Source organism: Choloepus didactylus, chromosome 8 (genome assembly GCF_015220235.1).
Source record: "Choloepus didactylus isolate mChoDid1 chromosome 8, mChoDid1.pri, whole genome shotgun sequence".
In the NCBI taxonomy this organism is placed as follows: domain Eukaryota; kingdom Metazoa; phylum Chordata; class Mammalia; order Pilosa; family Megalonychidae; genus Choloepus; species Choloepus didactylus.
In genome coordinates, this window is record NC_051314.1 from 35,820,365 (window position 1) to 35,846,365 (window position 26,001).

General features: G+C 37.2%; 1 protein-coding gene and 1 non-coding gene across 2 annotated transcripts in view; one reads left to right on the forward strand and one right to left on the reverse strand.

Annotated features, from left to right (window-relative positions):
• CRADD (CASP2 and RIPK1 domain containing adaptor with death domain) overlaps window positions 1-26,001 on the reverse strand; it is a 226,700-nt gene that overhangs the window by 9,134 nt on the left and 191,565 nt on the right. The gene's annotated exons all lie outside the window — the stretch shown is intronic.
• Window positions 21,200-21,302, forward strand: LOC119543598. The gene has a single exon (XR_005218662.1). It is a non-coding gene; the product is annotated as a U6 spliceosomal RNA (small nuclear RNA).

The window sequence follows — 26,001 nt, forward strand, 5'->3', positions numbered from 1 at the left end:
ACAAAACCATTACTGTCTTTGTCAAGGAACAACTTGACAGGCATCTCAACCTACATATTTTGTGTCCTTAAATTTCTGAATCTTCTAGGCAGGATAGACAGGTTATTTAGCAAACTACTGATTATTGTGTTTTTTTGTGAAATCAAATTCATTATCAGCTCTATTTGCAGCTAATAACCTATTGATAGAGCAACTGAAAGAAAATAGTAAATGCATTTTGCATGGCAAGTAAGAAACACCTAAAAGCAAAGATTTGAGGCTTGTGATTTTCTCCCATTCATTAACTGTATTTTTAATGTGCTATTAAATAACATCAATGAAAAAAATTCAATTATATGAAGTGGTGTGGTGTTAGAAATCTGAATAAATGTTGCATTTGTGAAGGAGTGAGATATATTAGTGATGGTAAGGGGATACAGAGGCTTTTGAGGTGTGAGCAGTGGTCTATTGTTTGGCCTTGGATAAACAGGTATAATGATATATTAAGCCGTACACTTAAAATTTATTTAACTTTCCGTATCATGTTATATCACAAAAAGAATAATACCTATGATGTGTTGAAATATATAAAATGCAAAAAAAAAAAGGTAGGGCACCAAATTATTCTGAAAATTGGCAAATAAATGGAAACAAGTAAAAAAAAATACTTCAGCCTATGATTGAATGGAGAATCTTTAAATGTATTCCCTTTTAAGACTGTGAACAAGACAAGGGATGCCAACTATCATGTTACTGTTAAACATAGTATTGGAGGACCTGACCAATGCTATAAAGAAAGAAAAGGAAATTAGATGTAAGTATTTGAAGGACATAGATAAAACTATCACTATTTCCAGACCACATGATCTTCTACATAGGAAAAGATCAGAATCAACAGACAATCCATTGGAACAAATAAGACAGTTGAGCAAAATTGCCAGATACAAGATCAACTCACACACACACACACACAATGAAATAGTGTTTCTACACTATAGCAATAACTAATTACAAAATATAATAAAAAATAAAATAAGCAATGAAAACTATAAAGGTCTAACATAAGACCTCTCGAAGGAAAATTTTAAGTCTTTATTAATAGACATAAAGCAAAATCTGAATAAATGGAGAATCATTCAGTGCTTTGGGTGGGAATAACTTTATTCTAATATAAAGATAACAATTAAAATTCCACAATGGGAATGAGGCTTTCCTCAAACTGGTCAAAACTAGCTAATTATAGAGAAAATTTAAACTGGATATTGAATTCACACCATAAACAATGATGGATTCCAAGTGAATTAAAGGCCCAAACATAAAAGGCAAACTAATAAAGTTAATGGAAAATAATGTAGGAGTATTTTTCTGATTTGGGGTGGGAAAGGACTTTTTAAAATTAATCTTCAAAAGCACAGATTATAAGATGATTTTTTTTCTTAAACAAAAATTAAGGGTTTCTGATCAATGAAGGAGACCATGACCAAAGCTGAAAGAAACAGAATGGGAGAGGAAATTTGTTAATGTCTGAAACTGATAAGGGAAAATTATCTAGATTATGTAAGGTACTCTGAAAACCAACAGGGAAAAGATAAGAACCTCCATTAAAAACAAAAAGGGCAAAGGCATGAATAGGCAATTAAAATTGATGGAAACACAAAAAGTAAACACATGAAGAGATGCTCAAACTCAGACACGTAAAAAATAAAAATGGAAACAATGATGATACATCACTTTAAATGTGCATGGAAAGCCAGACAATGCCAAGTTCTGGCTGGGATGTGGAGGTGTAGGGAAACTTATTCACTTGATGGTGGGAATGAAGACTGGACAGGCATTCTAGAGAACAAGCTGGCAGTGCGGGGCAAAATTGAGTCTACTATATACAACCTTATTCCTAGGTATATGTATCCAAGAAAATTTCTGAAAAAGATCCATCAGGGGACATGTATAAGGCTATTCGTGTGAAGCTGCATTATTGGTCCTAGCAAATAAACATATAGCTTGTAACCCAGCAATCCTAATTCTGGATATACATATCCCAGAAAAATTCTCATACTTATTCATGAAGGGTCACGTATGAGGTTGTTTATAAAAGGTAACATTGTTGGAATAAAGGAGCTGGAAGCAATCCAAGAGTACATTACTGGGGGAACAGATTAATCATTGTGAAGGGACACAATAGCGAATACTGTGCAGTTAGAAAGGATGGACTAAACAGAGTGCAGAGTAAAAATGTAAGAAAAAGAATGAGATCTACCACGGGGCAAATTAAAAGTAAATTTTCAAAACAACACTATTTACCAAAAGAACACATAAATAAAGACCACATATCAGACAGAAAAGTTATCTAGGAGAGGGAGGGGAAAGGGAGAGAGGATGAAAGCAGGTAAGTGAATAAAAACCAAGAGAGAAGCTTTTCATAGACCAAATAATGAAATGTGCCATAAATCGATGAGAATGAAAGAAAAAATGAAAGAGAGATAATGAATGAATGAATGAATGAATGAAAGCCAAGAACCTTGGTGTAAACCCAATCGTGTCCCTATACTCCTAACGCTAAGGACATCTGAGTTTACCTGTACAGCTGGAAGGAGAGGCCAGTCTAGGAAAGTTAATCTGATCTGCCACCTCCCAGGGCCAACCCTTGTCTCTGAGTACAATGGCTCTGCAGAGAATTCCCTTTGGAATGAGGTTGGTTGCCTAGAAAGGAAAGAAAAGCACCTTGAAAAGAAAACTAATTAGACTCCTTTGTTCTGACAGATAATCACAGAGAACAATCTGGTCTTCACACAGAGGTAGAGAAACAGACTATCTGGTCTTTCTAAAACCGATTTCCAGAATGATGAAGTGACAGCAATGCTTCAAATAACAAGGCCACGGCTGCAAAATGCAAATAAATGATACTTATTGTATTAGGAAATGTGACTCAACTATCAAGCCTGTGGAAGTTCAACAACAAAACTGTTTGCAGTAATTGAATTTTCACTGATTAAAAGAGTGGGAGATAGGGTAGGTACTGCTCTGGGTTAACAATTAGCAGGCCTGGGTACTATCTAAATTTGAATCTGCCACCAGCTGGACATATAGCTTGGGGTAAGTCATTTAGCCTCTCTCAGACTGATCATTTGTAAAAGATAACCTAGATGACTTTCAAGATCTCGTTTAGATAAATCATGTTATACTATCTTTTTTGTTGTTGTTGTTATTTTCTGCAGGCAGATATTACAATTTTTTTTATTCCTCCTGACATCAACAATTATTCTCTCACCATTAACTCACTTTTCCCTTTTGGGCTTTTAGTAATGGCTTTTGCTTATTTGTTTCTGTGTTTTAAAGACCATACCTGGAAACTTTATCTTTCCATAGCAAAAAAAAATGGTAAAATAAATATTTGGTACAGTAAATTTTTTAAAAACAATATTAAAATTTTTAAAGTTCATTTGATAGATTGCTGGGTCATCCATTTTTATTGCACACTCACATGGATGAATTAATTTGCCATTCATCCTGCTCCTTGAACACACCAGCCATCCTTGAACCTTAGGGCCTGGCACACGCTGTTCCCTCTCCCTGGAACACTTTTGCACTAACTTCCTCCATCAAATGTGACTTCAATGCAGCCCAATCTGACCATCTTATTCACAATCACAACTTCCATTCTTCTTTGTGATCCCCCCTTATCTACATATCACTTTCTAACATTTTCTATAATTTATTTATGTATTATATTTATTGTTGCTGTCTGCCCACATACTCATCCCTGCTAGAATATAAGCTCCTTACAGCCAAGAGAGCTTTGTTGGTTTTGTTTAATGATGTGCCCTAGGCACTCAGAATAGTGCCTTCCATATAGTAGGCACTAAATAAATATTTTCTGGACAAATGAATGAATAAAATAATTAATTCATTAAAATTACAACAAATATCCATTCAGCTCTGCTCCCTATGCCATAGCCTCAGTGTTACCAAGTGCTCCTACTTGTGGTTGACTTAGCATTTTTAAAACAAAGAAATTACATTGCTTGATCTGGGAATTCATAGAAAATAAAAAACAATTGATTCTGAGGCAGGGCAAGATGGTGGCATAGAGAGGAGTGGAAGCTAAGTAGTCCCCCTGGAACAACTACAAAAAACCAGAAACAACTAGTAAATAATCCAGAATAACTGCAGGGGGACAAACGAGACCATCCACTCATCATACACCAACCTGAATTGGGAGGAATGCCCGAGAACACAGCATAAAATCTGCAAGTGAAACCTGTGGATCCAAGTCATGAGACCCCCTCCCCCATAGCCCAAGCTGCAAAGCCTCGTGGTGCCAGAGAGAAGCTCTCTCCCAGCAAGTGAATATAGCTCAGCTGAGCTCCAACTGGGGTTTTAAGTAGCGAGTGTGAACTGCTCACTACAGGTACGCATCCCCAAAAAACAGACAGAGGCTTTGGGTGACGACTGACCTGGGAGAGCCGGAGGGTCACCTTGGACTGGGTCTGAAGGGGACTATCTGTTTCTTTTTTGGCTCAGTGGAGAAAGCCCCAGTCATTTTCAGTTTCCAGGGCTGTGACTCGGGGAAGGGTGGAGACAGCACAAGCAGAGAGCGAGACCACTGAAATGCTAATGACCTCCACCTGGGGGGTCTGTCTTCTCTAGGAGGAAAGGGGTGGGGCCCTTTCATTCAGAACCAGACCCCAGAGCCTGGGGGAACACGGCCATATCTCCTCACACCAGTCAAGAATTATAGGCTAACAGGCATCACCTGCTGGGCAGAAAAGCACAGTGACCCGAGGCATCAAAGGGTGGAGCAATTTTCTAAGACACCCCTGCAGGGAAACCAGATACTGAATATTTCTTCCCTCTGGGACCTCAGCCTGTTCTGGTCTGGGAAAACCTGATTTGGATAACCAAGGAAACCATGCCTAGACAACAGAAAATTACAACCTACACTAAGAAAAACAAAGTTATGGCCCAGTCAAAGGAACAAACGTACACTTCAACTGAGATACAGGAATTTAAACAACTAATGCTAAATCAATTCAAAAAGTTTAGAGAAGATATTGCAAAAGAGATAGAAGCTGTAAAGGAAACACTGGGCATATATACGGCAGAAATCAAAAGTTCAAAAAAAACAACTAGCAGAATCTATAGAAATGAAAGGCACAACACAAGAGATGAAAGACACAATGGAAACATACAACAGCAGATCTCAAGAGGCAGAAGAAAACACTCAGGAACTGGAGAGCAAAACACCTGAAAGCCTACACGCAAAGGAGCAGATGGAGAAAAGAATGAAAAAACATGAGCAACGTCTCCGGGAACTCAAGGATGAAACAAAGTACAATAATGTATGTATCATTGGTGTCCCAGAAGGAGAAGAGAAGGGAAAGGGGGCAGAAGCAATAATAGAGGAAATAATTAATGAAAATTTCCCATCTCTTATGAAAGACATAAAATTACAGATCCAAGAAGCGCAGCATACTCCAAACAGAAGAGATATGAATAGGCCTACGCCAAGACACTTCATAATCAGATTATCAAATGTCAAAGACAAAGAGAGAATCCTGAAAGCAGCAAGAGAAACGCAATCCACTACATACAAAGGAAGCTTAATAAGACTATGTGCGGATCTCTCAGCAGAAACCATGGAGGCAAGAAGGAAGTGGTGTGATATATTTAAGATACTGAAAGAGAAAAACTGCCAACCAAGAATCCTATATCCAGCAAAGCCATCCTTCAAATATGAGGGAGAGCTCAAAATATTTTCTGACAAACAGACAATGAGAGACTTTGTGAACAAGACACCTGCCCTACAGGAAATACTAAAGGGAGTACTACAGGGTGATAGAAGACAGGAGTGCATGGTTTGGAACACAATTTTGGGAGATGGTAGCACAACAATGTAAGTACACTGAACAAAGGTAACTATGAATATGGTTGAGAGAGGAAGGTGGGGAACATGTGAGACACCACAAGAATGGAGGAAAGATAAAGACTGGGCCTGTGTAACTTGGTGAAATCTAGAGTATTCAACAATTGTGATAAAATGTACAAATATGTTCTTTTACGAGGGAGAACAAGCAAATGTCAACCTTGCAAGGTGTAAAAAATGGGGAGGCATTGGGGAGGAATGCAATCAGCATAAACTAGAGACTGTAACTAATAGAATCATTGTATTATACTTCCTTTAATGTAACAAAGGTGATATACCAAGGTAAATGCAGATAAGGGGGGGATAGGGGAGGCATGTTAGACACTTGACATTGGTGGTATTGTCTGATTCTTTATTCTACTTTGATTTAAGGTTATTTTTCCTTTTGCTGCTTCCTAGCTGTCATTTTTTTTTTTTTTTTCCTCTTTCTTTTGCCTCTCTACCTTCTTTGACTCTCCCTCCTGCCTTGTGGAAGAAATGTAGATGCCCTTATATAGATAGTGGTGAAGGTGGGGAACACATAAATGTATGACCATGCAGAGAACCATCGATTATTTACTTGGGGTGGAATGTATGGTGAGTGAACAAAACCATATTAAAAAAAAAATGGGTTGATGACAAAACCTCGAGGGCAATATACTGAGTGAAATAAGCCAGACACATAAGGACAATTATTGCAGGGTCTCACTGATAGGAACTAATTATAATATGTAAACTCATAGACATGAAATATAAGGTACCAAGATATAGGAGAAGGCTTAAGAATGGGGAGTGGCTACTTAGTATGAGCAGAATGTTCAATTAGGATGAACTTAAATGTTTGGAAATGAACAGGGCTGTTGGTAGCAAGATGTGAGAATAACTAACAGTGCCGAATGGTGTGTGAATGAGGTGGAAAGGGGAAGCTCACAGTCATATATGTCACCAGAAGGAAAGTTGGAGGTCAAAAGATGGGAATGTATAAAACTGAATCCTATGGTGGGCAATGTCCTTGATCAACTGTACAAAGACTAGAAATCGCTTCCATGAACCAGAACAAATGTATGACAATACAATTAGAAGTTAATAATAGAGGGGCATATAGGGAAGAACTATATACCTATTACAAACTGTATACTACAGTTAGTAGTATTTCAACATTTTTTCATAAACAGTAACAAATGTACTACACCAATACTACGAGTCAACAATTGAGGGGGGTTGGTTAGGGATAGGGGAGGATTAGAGTTTCCTTTTCTTTTTTTCTTTTTTCATCTTTCACTTTATTTCTTGTCTGGAGTAATGAAAAGTTTCTAAAAATTGAACAAAAATTAAGTGTGATGGATGCACAGCTGTATGAGGGTACCCAGGGGCAAGTGATTGTACACTTTGGATCTTTGGATAATTATATGGTATCTGAACAATCTCAATAAAAATGAAAAAAAAAATAGATACAGAAAAAAAAAATTGACTCTATAACAGTAAAATAGTGTCAAGATTCGGGGTAGGCTACTACCCACTTTCTATACTGAACTGGGCCACAATGAGCTGTTCCCTCCCATACCCATGTTTAAGTTGAAAAAAGTTGGAAAGACAGACAGACAGATACCCAGACGGCCTCCAGGTAAATAGGGCAGAATGAATAAATAAATAAATAGAGAGAGAGAGAGAGAAATGCCAATCAAAAATGATGGCACAACCATCATCCAATTCCTACCTTGTGAAAGTTATATCACTTATCCAACAATGTCAACTATAAGAGATTCTGTCTAATATTCCCAAAGCCAGAGAGAAAAAAATAAAATGGGGTTTCTTAACATTTTTTTCTCTTCTGATTGCAGTAGAGTTGGGATGGTAACTTCTGCACAGAAGCATAGGGAAATTAGAAATGAGAGCAACAAGTCACCCTAGGATGGTCCCTGGCAGAGATGGAAAGACATGACACATGGACTCAGGAGAGAATGCAGAGCACAGATACAACCTGTGCACACAGACAACTCAGCTGGGCTCACTCCCTTGCCCTGCACCTTCTAACTGCACGCGGCCTTAAATTAAAGAACATAGACAAAATAGGAAATACCCAGTCCTTAAGTGGCAACAAACAGGGCAAGAAAAGGGTATCAAGGAGAAACTACTCCAGTGTATTAGAGCAAAACAAAGGCTGGACACAGCTTCCCAAACATGAGCAAGGATGGAAGGAATGGCATAGCAAATGAGTAAACATACTATCATAACAATTATTTTTAAAAGGGACATTATGTGGAAAAAACTGACAAAAAAAACAAAAAATCCACAATCCCCAAGGACAAAGAGAAATTATTTTGTGTCATAGAACAGCTTAATAAGAACATAGTAGGAACAAGAATGCAGTAAAACAGGGCTTAATAATGAGATGATCAAATAACAAAATGAGACTAAAAAGAAGTTTGCAATACTAAGATGATACATTGAGGACCAAAACAGCATCATCATAAAACTAATAAATTAGAAACACCAAAGAATAGAATTAACATGATTCAAAATAAAATTACTATTTTCGGGAAAGACTTGAGGTCTTTTTCAGAAAAGAAAAAAGGCAGAAAGTAAGGCAATTAAAGAAAAATGATAGATACAGAGGAGAAAAAAATATGATCCATTAAAAGGCTAACAGGCATTCCTGAAGTAGAAAATCTAGCTCAAAGATTTAATACAAGAAAATATCCCTAAAATTTATAAGCAACATAATCTCTAAATCAAAAAAGAATACTACATTTAAGGAAAAACAGATACAGTTCAATTAACTGTAAGACATCTCTTGGTTAAGTTATGAATTTCTAGGTTAAAGAAACCACTCTTCAAGCAGAAAATGTGAGTCGCCTACAAGGTGGGATGTCAGTCAAAATTTTTAACTGCAACTTTAAACGCAAAAGATAATGACGCAGAGACTTCTGGGGAAGATGGCAGAGTAGGGAGCTCTAGAACTTGGTCCTTCTACCAAAACAACTATTAAACAGTTAGGAACTGTCTGAAACAAATATTTTGAAACTTTAGAGGCCAGAGAGGAACACTGTACAGCATCCAGGAGAGAGCAGGAGGAAGAGGCTAATAAATTACAGTAAAGAACAATAAATGGCTTTCTTCACTGAGTGGCTACAGGCACCCATCCCCCACTTTGTGGCAGGCCACTGTGGAGTCCAGCTCCTGGCTTGCCGCTGGTGACAGAAAGGGACATAAAAATCCTCTTCCCCAGGAATAGGAGTGGGCATGGCTGATCACTGATCATGGCTTTTGATTAGCTAATTTGGATCACTGGGGGCCCAGCTCTGAGGGCAGCTATTGCATCAACCTGCCCAGGACAAAGGCTGTGGTACTCATTGTTTCAACCTGCCCCAAACAGGGGCGGAGAGGAGGCGGAGATTTAAAGGCACTGTGCATCTTTAGTGTCGGGGAGAGTTAGATAAAGGGCTGCCTTTACTAGGCAGGCCAGGGGGAGCCATCAGAGAAGCTCCTGGCATCCTTCTGAATTTCCTCCCCAGGGCATTATGGAACTAGTCCGTACCCCCTTCATAGGCCTCTGGCCCTATTTTGGTTGTAAAAGACTGGCCTGGAAAAGTCTTCTGGGGTGGAGGGGTGGGGGGGCTCCTCCCAGAATTTGACTTCCAGGCAAAAGCAGCTTGAGACAATGATATGAGTATAAGAAACTACAGAGGCAGTCTGGGACAAAGACCTGTTGGCTTCAAACACCTAGGAGAGGAAGGTCTGTCTCCTGGGAAACAGAGGGGACAATCAAATTCATGTAAATAAGAGAAACTCCAAAATAACTAATAAGCAAAAGCCCAGGACAAGACAGAGGCCCATAGAAACAGGGAAAACCCTGCACACTGCATTCAGCTTGGGTAGACTTCCTGATAGGAGGGCTGAGGCTAAAGAAAATCAATGACTTATCAACACCTGGTTTCAAAACCAAGAAACACACATCTCAGAGAATAAATCCCAGAGTTTACAATTAAAAACATTAAAATGTACAGTGTGCTTACAAGAGAGTAGAAGACAAACAAAGAAACAGGAAATGATGACTCATCCAAAGGAAAAGGACAAAAATACAGAAAACACCAATAAGGAAGATAAGTGTGTACATACCAAACAAGGCCTTTAAAAAAATTGATATTCAAAATGCTCAAGGAGATCAAGGAAAATATAGAGAAAGAACTAAAGGATATCAGGAAAACAATGAATGAACAAGATGAGAATCTAGGTAAAGAGACAGAAATCTTAAAAAGGAAGTAAACAGAACTACTGGAGTTGAAGGCCACAATAACTGAAATGAAAAATGCCCAGGAGGGTTTCAAGAGCAGATTGCAGCTGGCAGAAGAAAGGATCAGTGAACCTGAAGGCAAGACACTTGAAATGAGTCAGGCTGAGGAGCAGAAAGAAAATAGCCTAAGACACCTCTGGAGCATCCTCAAGTGCACCAATTTTTGTGTGATAGCAGTCCCAGAAGGAGAAGAAAGAAGGAGAGGGGCAGAAGGAATAGTCAAAAAATAATGACAGAGAACTTCCCAAAGCAAGAGATGTGAATATGTACATCAAAGAAGCCCAGAGAACACCAAACAGGATAAATATGAAGAAAAATACACCCTGTCATATATTGATCACACTATTGAATGTAGAGGACAAGGACAGAGCTCTGAAAGCTACAAAAGAAAAGCAACATGTTACATACAAGGGAGTCCCAATAAGATTAAATGCCAGTTTCTCATCAGAAGTCATGGAGGCAAGAAAGCAATGGGTTGAAATACTTAAAGTGCTAAAGAAAACAACTGTAGCCAAAAATTTTATCCAGCAAGACTCTTTTTCAAAAATGAGGGAGAGATTAAGATATTCGCAGATAAAAAGAAGCTGAGGGAGTTCACCAACACTAGACCTGCCCTACAAGCAATGCTATAGGGAGTTCTTCAGCCCGAAAGGAAAGGATGCTAGACAGTGGTTCAAAACAGGATAAAGAAATAAAGACCTATGGTAAAGGTAACCATTTGGGTAATTATAAATGCTAGAATTATTATATTGTATTATTATTGTATCCACCTCTTAATTCCTATAGGTGCTAAAATGCAAATGCATAAAAGGTAATGATAAATCTATATTTTTGGACACACAATGTACTGAGTTATAAGTGGTAACGAGTACAAAAATGGTGAGGGGAAGAGGGGTATAGGAAAAGTATATGTCCATGCTATTGAAATTAAGTGGTATCAAACCAAATTTGATTGTTACATATTTAGGATATTGAATTTTAATCCCATGGTAACAACAAGGAAAACAGATGAAAAAATATATCCAGATAGAAAAGGTAAGGTATTCCATATGGTACAACAAAAAAAAGCAAATAAATATAAAAGTAGGCATTGACAGAAGTGAGGAACAAAAAAAGTATAAGACTTACAAAGGCTGAATAGCAAATGGCAGAAAAAAGTCCGGTATTATCAGTAGTGACTTTACATGTAAATGGATTACTCTCTAGTCCAAAGCCAGAAATTGGCAGAATGGATAAAAAAAGCATGACCCAACTACATGCTTTCTGCAAGGGACTCACCTTTAATTCAAAGACACAAGTAGGTTGAGGGCCAAAGAAAGGAAAAATATATATCATGCAAGTAGTAACCAAGAGAGCTGGGGTGGCTATTTAATATTGGGTAACATAGACTATAAGTTAAAAATAGTTATGAGGGACAAAGATGTTCATTATATACTGATAACTGGAACAATTCAATAGGAAGATGTAAAAATTATAAATATATATGCATCTATCAGCAGAGTCCCAAAATACTGACAGATTTGAAGGGAGACATTGACAGTTCTACATTAATAGTAGGAGACTTTAATGCGCCATTCTCAATAATGGATAGATTATCTAGTCAGAAGATCAATAAGGAAGTCAGGACTTGGATGATACACCAAACCAACTAGACCTAACAGATACATATAGAACAGTGCATCCAACAAAAACAGAATGCACTTTCTTCTCAAGTGCACATGGATCATTCTCCAGGATAGACCACATGTTGGGTCACAAAACAAGTCTCAACCAATTTTAAAATATTGAAATCATACAATGTATATTCTCTGAACACAACAGAATGAAACTAGAAATCAATAATAGAGGGAGAAATGGAAAATTCACAAATATCTGGAAATTAAACAACACACTCTTGAACAACCAATGGGGTAAAGAAGAATTCAGAAGCAAAATTAGGAAATATCTTGAGACAAATAAAAATGAAAATACAACATACTAAAAACTTATGGGATGCATCAAAGGCAGTGCTGGGAGGGAAATTTATAGCTCTAAATGCTTACATTAAAAAAAGAAGAAAAATTTCAAATCAGAGACCTAACCTCAAAATTGGAAGAACTAGAGAAAGAAGAGCAAACTAAACCCTAAGAAAGCAGAAGGAAGGAAATAGAAATATTAGAGTGGAGATAATGAAATAGAAAACAAAACAATAGAATCAACAAAACCAAAAGTTGGTTCTTGGAAAAGAACAATGAAATTGACAAATTTATAGCTAGACTGACAAAGAAAAAATAGAAATTATACAAATAATGAAAATCAGAAATGAAGAGGGGAACATTACTACTGACCCAACCAAAATAAAAAGGACGGTAAAAGCATACTATGAACAACCATATGCCAATAAATTAGATAACCTAGATGAAATGAACAAATTCTTAAAAAACACAAATTATCTCCATTGACTCAAGAAGAAATAGATGATCTCAACAAACCAATTACTAGTAAAGAGATTGAAACAGTAATCAAAACCTCCCAACATAGAAGAAAAGCCCAGGACCAGACACTTTCACAGGGTAATTCTACCAAACGTTCCAAAAAAATTTAACTCCAATTCTGCTCAAAGTCTTCAAAAACGTTGAAGAGGAAGTAACACTTCGTAACTTATTCTACGAGGGCAATATCATCCTATACCAAAGCCAGAAAAAGATACCATAAGAAAAGAAAACTACGAAATAATGGCTGAAAATTTCCCAACTCTCATGGAGGACACAAATAAACATGGTCAAGAAGCACAACACAATCCAAACAGAGTAAATCCTAATAGATCAACACTAAGACACACACTAAACAGAATGTTAAACACCAAAGATAAGGAAAGAATCCTGAAAGCAGCAAGAGGAAAGCAATTTGTCACATACAAGGGAAATGCCAAAATGCTAAGTGCAGACTTCTCATCAGAAACCATGGAAGTGAGAAAGCAGTGGTAGGATACATTCAAGACACTGAAAGAGAAAATCTGCCAGCCAAAAATTCTTTATCTGCCAAAACTGTCCTTCAAAAATGAGGGAGAGTTTAAAATACTCACAGAAAAACAGAATCTGAGAGAATCTGTCAACAAATCTACCCTACAAGAAATACTAAAGAGAGTTCTGTGGGCTGAAAAGAAAAGACAGGAGAGAGATGTTTGGAGGCGTTTGTAGAAATGAAGGTATCAGTAAGGGTAACTAAAAGGGTCAAAACACAGGCAAAAATAAGATCTGACACATAAAAACCAAAGGATAAAATGGCTGAAGTAAGTACTACCTTTACAGTAAAATCATTGAATGAAGTGGATTAAACTTCCCAATCAAAAGATACAAAATGACAGAATGGATTAAAAAAGTATGATCCATTTATATGCTGTCTACAGACTCACCTTAAACCCAAAGACAAAAATAGGTTAAAAATGAAAGGCTGGAAAAAGATATTCCACACAAATAGTAACCAAAAAAGAGCTGGGGTAGCTATGCTGATATCAGACAAAATAAGACTTTAAATGCAAAATTGCCAGTAGAGACAAAGAAGGGCACTATATGTTAATAAAAGGGGAAATCCATCAAGAAGAAATAACAATCAAACATTTAAGCACCTAACCAAGGTGCCCAAAATACAAGAGGCAAACACTGGCAAAACTGAAGGGAGAAATAAAGGTTCCTACAATAATATTTTAAGAAATCAATATACCACTCTCATCAATAGATAGAACATTTAGAAAGAGGATCATTAAGGAAACAGAGAATTTGAATAATATGATAAATGAGCTAGACCAAACAGATATACACAGAACATTGCAACCCAAACAGAGGATATAGATTCTTCTCAAGGATCTATACACATGGATCATTCTTCAGTATAGACTTCATGTTAGTCACAAAACAAGTCTCAATAAATTTTAAAGGATAGAAATGATACAAAGCATTCTCTCTGACTATAATGGAATGAAGCTGGAAATCAGTAACAGGAGGGGAACCAGAAAATTCACAAATATATTGAGGTCAACAAAAACACTCTAAAACAATCAGTAGGTCAAAGAAGAAATTGCAAGAGAAATCAGTAAATATCTAGAGAGGAATAAAAATGAGAACACAACATATAAAAACTTACAAGATACAATGAAGGCACTGCTGAGAGGGAAATTTATAGTTCTAAATGCTTATATTAAAAAAGAAGATAGAGCTAAAATCAATTACCTAACTGCACACCTGGAGAAACTAGAAGAAGAACAGCAAACTAATCCCAAAGCAGAAGGAAAGAAATAATGAAGACTACAGCAGAAACAAATGAAATTGAGAATTAAAAAACAATAGAGAGAGTCAAAAAAAACTAAATTTGGTTGTTTGGGAAGACCAATAAAATTGAGAAACCCTTAGCTAGACTGACGAAGAAAAAGGAGAGAAGATGCAAATAAATAAAATCCGAAATGAGAGATGGGACATAACTCCTGACCCCACAGAAACAAGAAGATCATAAGAGGTTGCTATGAACAACCATATGCCAACAAATTAGACAACTTAGATGAAATGGATGAATTCCCAGAAACACACAAACAACCTACACTGACTCTGGAAGAAAGAGAAGACCCCAGTAGACCAATTACAAGTAAAGAGATTGAATCAGTCATCAAAAGCTTTCCAACAAAGAAAAGCCTAGGACCCCAATGGCTTCACAGGTGAATTCTATCAATAATTCAAAGAAAAATTAATATCAGTCCTGTCCAAACTCTTCCAAAATATTGAAGAGAAGGGAGTGCTACCTAACTCATTCTTTGAGGCCAACATCACACTAATACTAAGGCCAGATATGGATACTACAAGAAAGAAAATTAAAGACTACTTTCTCTAATGAATATAGATGCAAAAACCTTCAACAAAATATTTGCAAATCAAATCCAGCAGCGCATTAAAATAATTATATACCATGAGCAAATGGGTTTTATCCCAGGTATGCAAGGGTGGTTCAATACAAGAAAACCAATTAATGTAATATACCACATTAACAAATCAAAAGGGAAAAAACACATGATCATGTTGATTGATGCAGAAAAGGAATTTGACAAAATTCAGCAACCTTTCTTGATAAAAACACTTCAAAAGATAGGAATAGACAGAAATTTCCTCAACATGATAAAGGGCATATATGAAAAAAAGCTAATATCATATTTAAGACCCATAGCTAACATGGTACTCAAGACCGAAAGCTTTTCCTCTAAGATCTGGAACAAGATGAGGATGCCCACTGTCACCAATGTTATTCAGCATTGTGCTAGAAGTTCCAGCTAGAGCAGCTAGGCAAGAAAAAAGAATAAAAGGCCTCCAAATTGGAAAGGAAGAAGTAAAACTTTCCCTATTTGCAGATGACATGATCTTATATAGAGAAAGTCCTGAAAAACAGATTACATAGCTACTAGAGCTAATAAATGAGTTCAGCAAAATGGCAGGATACTAGATAAACACCCAAAAAGCAGGAGTATTTCTATACACAAGCAACGAATATTCAGAAGAAGAAATCAAGAAAAAAAATTCTTTCATAACAGCAACTAAAAGAATCAAATATCTGGGAATAAATTTAACCAAGGATGTAAAGGATCTGTACACAGGAAAGTATAAAGCATTGCTAAAAGAAATCAAAGAAGACCAAAATAAACGGAAGTACTTCCTGTGTACATGGATTGGAAGACTAAATATCATTAAGATATCATTTCTACCCAAATTCATTTATAGATTCAATGCAATCCCAATCAAAATTACACCAATTAAAAAATGGGCAAAAGACTTGAATAGACATTTTTTTTCCAAAAAAGAACAAATGGCTAAAGAACACATGAAAAGATGCTCAATATCATTATCCATCAGGGAAACGCAAATCAAAGCCACAATGAAATACCATTTTACACCCAGTAGAATGGCTGCTATTTAAAAACAAAACAAACAAACAAAAAAACCAAAGAGAAAATAACAACTGTTGGAGAGGATGCAGAGAAATAGGAACACTCATTCATTGCTAGTGGGAACATAAAATGGTGAAGCCGCTGTGGGAGATGGTTTGGCGGTTCTCAAAAAGCTAAATATAGAACTAGCATACCATCTGGCAATCCCACTATTGGGTATATACCCAAAAGAACTGAAAGCAGGGACTCTTGCACATATTTGTACAGTGATGCTCTTAGTGGTATTATTCACAATTTTCAAATGATGGGAGCCAAACCTAGTGTCTATCAACCGATGAGTGGATAAACAAAATGTGGTATATACATACAATGGAAAATTATTCAGCCGTAAAAGGGAATGGAGTCCTCATACATGTGACAATATGGATGAACCTTGAAGACATCAGGTTGAGTGAAATAAGCCAGACACAAAAGGACAAATATTGTGTGATCTTACTGATTTGAAGCAAATAGAATAAGCAAATTAATAGAGTAAGAATCTAGAATATGGGTTACCAGGAGATGGGGTGGGGATAGGGAATGGAAAGTTAGAGCTTAAAATGCACAGGGTTCCTATTTGGAATGATGGAAATGTTTTGGTAATGGATGGTGGCGATGGTAGTGCAGCATTGTGAACGCATTTAATAGTACTAAAATATAAATCTGAATGCGATCAAGGGAGGGAATGTTAGATTGCATAAATGGTTACAGAATAAAATTTTTTTAAAAAAGTTCATCAACTACATTAAACAAATAGTGAACCCTTAGCCAAACCATGGACTTTCATTAATAGTATAATTATAAAAATGTGCTAACATCAATTGTAACAAATATCCCACACCAGTGCAAGGTGTAGGTAGTGGGGTGGTGTATGGGAATCCTGTATTTTATGCAAGACTGTTCTGTAAACCTGCAACTTCCCCAATAAAGAAAAAAAATTAAAATTTTAAAAAGAGAATGAAGCAATTCCTCCAAAATCTGAGGGAATTAAACTGTGGTCTATGAAAACTATTCCTGGCCAAGATGGTATTCAAATGTAAAGGCAATCAGTTGATGTTCTCGAACATGGAACAACTCCAGAACATTGAACAACTCACCATTCATGAGCCCTCCTTTTAAAATCTTGACAGTCTAGTCAGTGTGATGAATAAAATAAAGATATCAGCAGTGGAATACCCAGGAGGGTAATGAAAGCAGTTTGCCTTGGTTGAAGGCAATAAAAGATACATCGTCTGTGGAGAATTTAAAATAAAACCACCACCAGTTAGTCTGCTTTTCATACCACCATATACCAGCAATTCTAAACAAGGCAAATGATAAAGTACCCCTCCCTTCTGGGTGGACCCCTCCACCATCCATCAGACTCCCCCACGCCCCTAGATCTGCCCTCGATATCAATAATAGGAAAGTAACAGTAAAAATATCAGCATTGGATGATGAATTCATTTAAATATAAAATGAATTCTAAACAACTGAATGGAACATAATGCTATCTAATATGACTATATGAAAACAATAATATAACTCATCAAAATCAAGGCTAGATTATAGAATAGAATGGAAATATTATATACCTTGACTGAGTGAAAATAACAATGTAATTAACCAAACTCTAGGAGGGGAGAAAGGAAAGAGGGTGAGAGTGTTCTTGTGATCTCATCTCTCATGGCAGAGAAGAAATCAGTACTGTCTAAAATGGAAATGGTAGCAGTTAGGATAGACCAAATTATCTGTAGTTAGAAACAAGCCCCAAACCTCAGTAAGTAACAGAACAAGAGCTCATTTCCACTCACACACAAGCTGGGCTGCAGGCTCCAGTGACTCCAAGGCAGCTGCCCTCTGCGAGCTGGCTCTGCATTCTGCAGTGCGTTGATTTTATGTACCTCCACATGCACATCAACAACCATGCTCACCAAGGTAGGAGAAGAAAAGGTGGGAAACTGGCATTCTGGCAATTAAATGCATCCATCCATAAGTGACACTGGGCACTTCTGCTCACACTTTGTGGCTATGGCCAATAGCAAGGTCACACCGAACCTGAAGGGAGTAAGTACCATTCTCTAAGGTCCCAGACAGGGAAGAGAACTGGGTGAGCAGCAGTAAAGCCTACCAGAGAAATTTATAACTGGAAAAAAAAATCTTGTTCTTCATAACCTCTTTTCTTAATGTTGAGGGAAAAAAATAACATTTCCTACTGTGAAAAACATTTATTCAAAGTTCAGTAATTCCTTAACTTCCACTTAGTTTCATTTTCTCCAATTATTCAACTAAACTTAAATTTAATGGCCTTTAAATTTCAAAATCAGCATGTATCTCATTTTTATGAAAGCATTTTTAACTATTTATCTATCCATCCATTCATCCTCCCATCTGCAAATATGCTTAGAGTGATGTCCAACAGGATTTCCAACTCACATTAATAAGGCTTATTTCTGAGTGATATGATTTGTCCATTTATTTCCTTTTCTGCATAGCTTGGATACTTTATGAGAATGCATCACTTTTATAAACATAGTAAAGTCATTATGAGAGAGAATAGAAATGAATGAGAAATATTCTATTAAACTGTAAAACTGCTGAGTGCTAAAAAGAGAAAATTAAGTTTTTCCATTACCATGGGAAAGGAATGGGGATTAAAGGAGGACAAACTGTAATATTTCATGATCATTATACACTGAAATTGCAAAATGGGTAAATGTGGGGTACAGCCTTTGTGCCTCTGATTGCCCCTAACAGCTACAGAAGCTTCATGCCATGAAGCTGGTTTGAATCAGTTATCCAAAGGACATACATTTCTGTTTTACCAAGTTTTTAAAAATTTTATCTTATTCAGAATAGCTGTTGATATTGGTCAGTGTTGACAGGCGATTCCTACCAAACATGCAACTGCTTACTGAGTTTGGCAGAGCTGCTTTTGTGGAAATGGATTTGGTTTTTCCCTTATTATAAAAAATATGGACTTAAATACAACATTAAAAGTAATAAAATGAAGAGAAAAAAATACTAACTTCTAATCAGGGCCAACTTATCCATTATGTATAATGGGGACAGTGCCTAAGGCTCACAATACTGTGAGGAGCCCACAGAAATGTTTCGATTTCTTTTAAAATTAGAAGAAAAAGTGAACTTTCATGTAGAAGAGAAAATGCCTCTTCCTCTCGCCCCTGCCCTGCCCACAGAGAAATGGAAAAATTTTTTAACTTTTTACTTTGAAATAATTTCAAATTTATAGGAAAGTTGCAAACTTATTCTTTTAAAAATACATAGGATTCCAATATGCCCTCTTCTCAACATACCCAGTACCCAGATTTACCAGTTTTTAACATTTTGCCACCTTTGCTATTTCCTTTGTCTTTCTCTTTCTTCCTTCCTTCCTTCTTTCTTTCTTTCCTTCCTTCCTTTTCTTCGTTCTTCCCTCCTTTCCTCCCTTTCTTCCTTCCTTCCTTTCTTTTTTTCTTTCTTTCTTCTATCATCTCTCTAAACTATCCTTTTACTTTTCAATCTATTTTCTAAATGTTTGAGTAGATTGCATATATAATTCTCTTTTAACACTTAATATCAAAGAGAATGTTTTAATATTCAATATTAATATATTCATCTTTATACCAAAACAGTAAAAAAAAAAAAAAAAAATTGGAAGGAGCCAACAAAGACAAAGTACCTCCAGCCCATGAAGGTTATAATGCAGCTCTGCTTCTAACATTTCTAAACACAAATTCAGTGGCAGCAAAATCAACTTGTTTTAATGAAAGAAGTACTCTAAAAACTACCTTTAAAAATGAAAAAGAGTGAAGTTTTTGAAAGAAAGAATTCCACAGATTCAGATAACTGACGTGAATTCCCAACATTAATAACACTGTTTCTTCACAGGCTGTTAGCAAAAGACGTCAAAGATTCCTTTATATGAAAGTTACATGATAGGAATATAAAGTTTTGAATTTTCCCCCTTTTCTAAAGAAAGAAAACAGCTTAATCACATTATTTCTCAAGATGATTATTGTCCAAAATTTTCAAAATAATTTAAAAATATTTGTAACTTTATCTTAATCTTCAAAATCAAATACTTAAATATTTAATCTGATGCCCAAACTAAAGAAAACATGCTGTCCCCATGGTCCCTTGATATTACTGTCCTTGTTGCTTTTCTTGGGCAGTAGAGTTTAAGAAGCTTCAATTGCATATCATAAATTATAAAATAACAATTCTGATAGTTTTCAATTTTTCCCCATTAGTTCTAAACCTGCCTTGAAAAAGGAAAAGACAGTCAGTAATGAGCGCTGAGAAGGTAGTTGACTCCAGGCATCAAAATTACATTCCTTTGATGGAGTACAGCTGGGTTGAGTGGCTTGGCGATAAGACCAAAGAAATAAAAAAGGAGTAAGGTCATGTAAATTTACCAAGCAAAATCCTTCAAAGCTATGACACAACAATAATCTTAAAAATGAAACTTTCAGTCCTCCGATCTGCAACGTAGTAGGAGAGAGCACACAGGCTTTTTTACTTTGCTGCCTTCCCAATGCTGGAAGGGACAGTGAATATGGTGATTGACATAATCGATCATCAAATTAATTTTGCTAGAATGATGGAATGAAACACATTTAGGTATAAATGTGATATTGTGCCATCGAGTTTAAAAAGTAAATCATTCAAGTATAGAATGTTTCAACCTGGCTTAAAGGCAGTTCAGGAGAAAAGGTTCAGATTTTTAATTGACTACAAATCTAACATGACCCTAGCAAAAAAGTAAGAGTAACCCTAGTTCCATTAACACATAGGTTTGGAATCAGGAACAAGGGAAATGATAGTCTCACAGAATTCACAGTATTCAGACAGGCCACTTTCAAATCCATGACCTGAATGCATGGACAGAGATGCAGGCAAAGCCTTAATCCAGGGTCTGCCTGAAGATGTTAATCTGCAAGCACATATTAATGTGAAAGCATTTGGCATATACTATGGGCTCCGGGAAGACAGGAACTGTGTTTGTTTTGTTCATAGCTAGGACCTAGCACAATGTCTGGGATATAGCAGTTCCCAAGAAATATCTTTCAAGAACTCAGTTTAAAAATTTAGGGAGCATGATTGCTTCAAAAGCACATATTAAAATAGGAATGATACAGAAAAGATTAGCATGGCCCCTGCACAAAGATAGCATGCAAATTCACAGAGCATTCCATATTTTTATGCACAATTTTTCTGTAATTCCACAATTTCTCTAATTAAAAAACAAAAACAACAAACTTATGGAGCAGTTGCAATTTATTCAGGGCATGCATTTTTAAAGATCTTACATAATGCAGGACTACTTTGACAAAGCATATGTGGCACTGCCATGTAACAAGTTATAAATGCAAGTAAGAATTCTTTGATTTTGAAATTTTGTGATTCGTGACAAATAGAAAATTTAATTTCTAGGGTTTGCATTACTTCAAAGTTTATGCCTAAAGTGAGACTTTGGTAATTTTTTTATCAGCTAACTCAAATTTGCCCTATTTCACATAAAATGCAATAGTTCTCTTTAGATAGATAAATTCAGCAAATCTTAATTGAGGACTACTTTGTTGCCAGGCATTTTAGATGTTAATAATATAGCAGCAGCCAGCAACAATAAAACAAAATCCTTCAGTAATTCCTGGGTAAAATTTAGCTATTTATGTAAAGTGTTTGCGGATTGTTTGAAGCACTTCTGTGGATCTTAGAGCTTGAAAGCTACTTTTCTAGACCAACTCATAGATTTTACCAATGAAGAAAATAAGATTAGAGAAATAAAGTCACTAGGCTGCTTTCACAATTAATTGGTAGTGGAACTTGATAAGACAGTATTCTACAGATGCTTAACTTAGCAGATACTTAATTGCTACTTATTGTTGCAAGTAAGCACATGAAGTTAATTTGGGGGCATAATTATAATCACATAAGATCGTTATTAATAAATATTCTTTTAATCTCCTCATAACCTTGTTAACATTCTTAAAAATTAAAATATTTTCCAGACTATGTTTTCCTATATTTTGTTCTAACTCTATATTTTGTTCTAACTCCAAATTTCTTTTAAAAAGTTATATATATACATACAATATATATATTTATAATATATATATACATTAAGCATGTGTGTGTATGCATAGTGTGTGTGAAAATTTAAGAAAAGTTTAACAAAACAAAAAAATACTTGCCTTTACTACATGCTATTCTGTTTTGTTATTTTTTAAATCCTTTTTGGGAACCCACTAAATTGATTTCATGTTAACTAATGGATAGCAACCAGAAGTTTCACTAAGAATGTTCTAGGGTATATTCAGTTGGCTAATTTCTGCTCTACATTCAATAATTAGCTTGCCTGTCACTTCCTTGGAGAAGCCTTCCAGGATTCCTCCAAGCACAATCAAATCATACCCTTCTCTGGTGGCCTGAAATGAGGCAGTGACAGTGATGCTAGGAAGGGGCAGATTCAGAGAGAGTGGGAGGCGGCCTGGAATGCATTTCTAGGCCACATCTAAGCCCCACAGTGGAGGACAAGGCAGAGAGAGGCTCATCCCCACCGATTCCTGGGCACTGAGCACTTCCTGGCCCATTGTGCACTCTCAAAAGACAATTGTTAACATAAATCCTTTAGGGGGCTGATGAAAGAGCTGAACCTGAAAGAAAATAAAAGAACCCATCCATCAGAGGCTGCACGCTGGGAGCCAACGAACTGAATTTGGCCCACAGATATGTTTCATTTGGCCTGTGCAGTTCAAAAATTACTGAGATGGCAGTTGAAAATTGGGAGGTTTCACAAAATTCCAGATTTGTGGCGTTGCTTGTCAAGCTCCACAGAGTCATCCTCAGGCTGGTTACCCCTTAACATCCACTCTCTCTCCCAATGCTCGGGAAAGCCCAGTCGCCTGCCAGGCTGCTTTCCCAGATCCAGGACCTCCATCCGAGGCCTTACAGGGATCGGAGTTTGTACCTCTGCTCCAAGTAACAAGAAAATCCTCTAGCACATATATCGTCAGGCATGGCAGATGAGCCTTGAGGCACCTGGGGGGAAGGACCAGAGCATGAACAAAGAGGCTTGGCCCTCCTGCATCAGTGCAACGCAAACCTCCAAGTATGGGCTGTCTTTTCCGGAGGGTGAAAGGCTGCTGAGATAACCGTCTTAACTCTCTTTCCCTTTCAGGGAGGAGATGAAGAAAACGATGAACTCATAGGAAATAAGGATAGAATGAGAACATTTCATTTTTCCTTATATCCTTTGGCATCCAATAACACCATTTTGCACAGGTGGGTTTTCAATAAACTTGGGAGTCAGGCTGGAAAATGTTTTAAATGCTCTCTTGGTCTCAAAATGCCAGCTGTTCAAATAGAAAAGTGATGTTGGTCTGAATGCCTTCCTCCCGTGGACACATCCCCCTGAAAGCCCTTTTCAGGTGAACAGTGTGTGTCCTTCTCTGCCAAGGGCTGTATCACATCTGCACAGTCCTCAGCTGAAGAGCTCACAATGAAGTCTACACAAACCTACTTATTTACACTGCATTCTTTGAACAGCCTGTAATGCTTTCATTAAAAGTACATCTGCTGAGGTTCCAGTGGGAGTTACAGTAACACCGCAGGGGGTAGGGTGAGGTCTTGGCGGGTGTGGTCCTCATGCACATCCACAAGAGCCTCTGAAGTCTGCAGGCTGATCCACCAGGAAGTAAAGGCAGACAGTTTGTAAGGGGTCCCCAACCAAGAGAAGGAGGAGCAGCTTTTTTAATGTGTCTGAAATCACAGAGACAAAGCACCCTGTTCTCTGATCACCCTCAATTTGCTCCCCACTTCTGCCTGGGTCCCTTCAAGGCTCAGCTTAATTGTTCCAACTTCTACTCAGATCCAACTTCCTGTGTCCTGACCCCCCTCTCCCTGCTGTCCACAGTGGGGTTATCCCCAAAGTACTTTCTTTGTCCTACTTTCCTGTATTCCAAGATGGTATTAGTCACCATTCACTTTTAAAGAGTTACTAATTTATGTATCTACCTCTTGGGTAGATCCTGGACTCTGGTGGCTGGAGCAGAGTCTTGTTTATGTTATTACCCCAGGATCTTACAGGACAGAAGACTGCTTAGCTTTGGGAGATTTTGAAGAATTACAAAGTTGGAAGAATTATACTACCTGATTTCAAGACCTATTCTAAAGTTTCAGCTAAATTCCCAGGTGGAACAGAATAAAGCAGCTATTTGTGCTTTGTCAAAACCACAGGTGTCATAAATGTGGGGTTCAAGCCAGAAAATTAAGAGAATTCTGTTTTCCAGTGTCCCTTTCATATGTTTTTAAGTACACCATGTTGATTTTGATTGAGATGTTTACCATATATATTGAGCAAATCAATACAGCCTTGTAAAAACAGACAGCAAAGTTCATGTTGATTTGAACTCAGTGGGGCAGTTCAATAAATAATCTGCTAATAGCTGATTTAAAAGCTGAAAGGCAACTGAAGTCAGGCATCTGGACAAAGGGATGATGCTTTTGCTGAGCAGAGGGTCCTTTGTGTTTATAGCTCACATATTGAGCATTACGTGACAAAAGCAGAAAGGGTCTTCACTAATGCCTGGTAAACAGCTTGTTAACACAGGGCTCACACTATGCAAAATCCATGATTCCCAAAGTCAGCTGGGCTTCTGAAGGTCTAGTGTCATCTCATATAACAAAGAAATATTCTTTTTTATCGAGTAAAAATTCCTTCAAAGACTTCTCTATGACTTGCAAACCCAAATGGAGACATGAATAGCAATTCTGCAAGCAGGCACAGGGTCTTCCTGCTGAAAGTAGAAGCAACAACACTTCCTGGTCACTGGTACAAGATGCCCATTACCACTTTAAGTCTCCAATCCATACTACTTAGTAATTTTGATTTATGAAGATCTATATTATCATGGTCCAGGATAACTTAGCAAAGATTCTTCTTCTGAGGACTGAGCATGGGACTTTGTCCCACCCTATTGAAGCTCTCCATGTGTGACCCTGGGCAAACCACCTGCCCTCTCTGGGCTTCCAGATCCTTATTTTAAAAATGATTTGTGACATCTGCTTCCAACCATAATGGGGCAACTTGTACTAGACTTGTCCTCCCACCACAAATAACTAAATAAAAATATATGAAACTTGGTCAAAATATATGAAACAGCTATTTTCCAACACTGGACAACAGACAACGCAGTATTGTGATCTCTGAGAGAAGAGAAACTATGATTATCCAGATTTCTGCAAAGGTATTTTCCAGACCGTGGTACAGAAGGGGGCACCCAAGGAGAGCATGGCAGTCTCACTGAGTTCAGCGGACAGAGATCAAAGTTTGAGAAGGCCACGGTAGCTGGAATTTGTAGAACCAAGTACCGGAGAGAAGATAGTTACACAGAGAAAGAGATCCAAAAATCTGCATGAGCATCTCCTTGAGAAAGAGATCCAAAAATCTGCATGAGCATCTCCTTGAGTTGGTTGCCGAATACAACTAGACCAAAAAGTGTCCAGGGACCAGGAAGCTGAATAATTTTCAAAGTTCACAAAGGGCAGGAGGACATTTAAGATCCAACCAGCCAAAATGGAGAGCCCTCAGTGAAAATCTGCAGCATCCAGAAAACCCTCCAGAGGGGCCAGGCCTGAATACAGGCCTAACATAGCCAAGGAGGAAAGGAAGGAAGGGAGGGAGGAAGTAAAGAAGGACGAAAGGAAGGAAGGAAGGAAGGAGGAGAGGGAGGGAGGGAAGAAAGAATGAACCTACTATAGACTGCCTAAACAAAGCCTATCACCAAGCCTTGAAAGATCAAACATATCCCCATGTAACTTAAGGGCCAGACAAAAGAAAATTCAATACTCCTTTATGAAAGACAGAAATTCCAGATACTCAACAACTTAGCATTCACA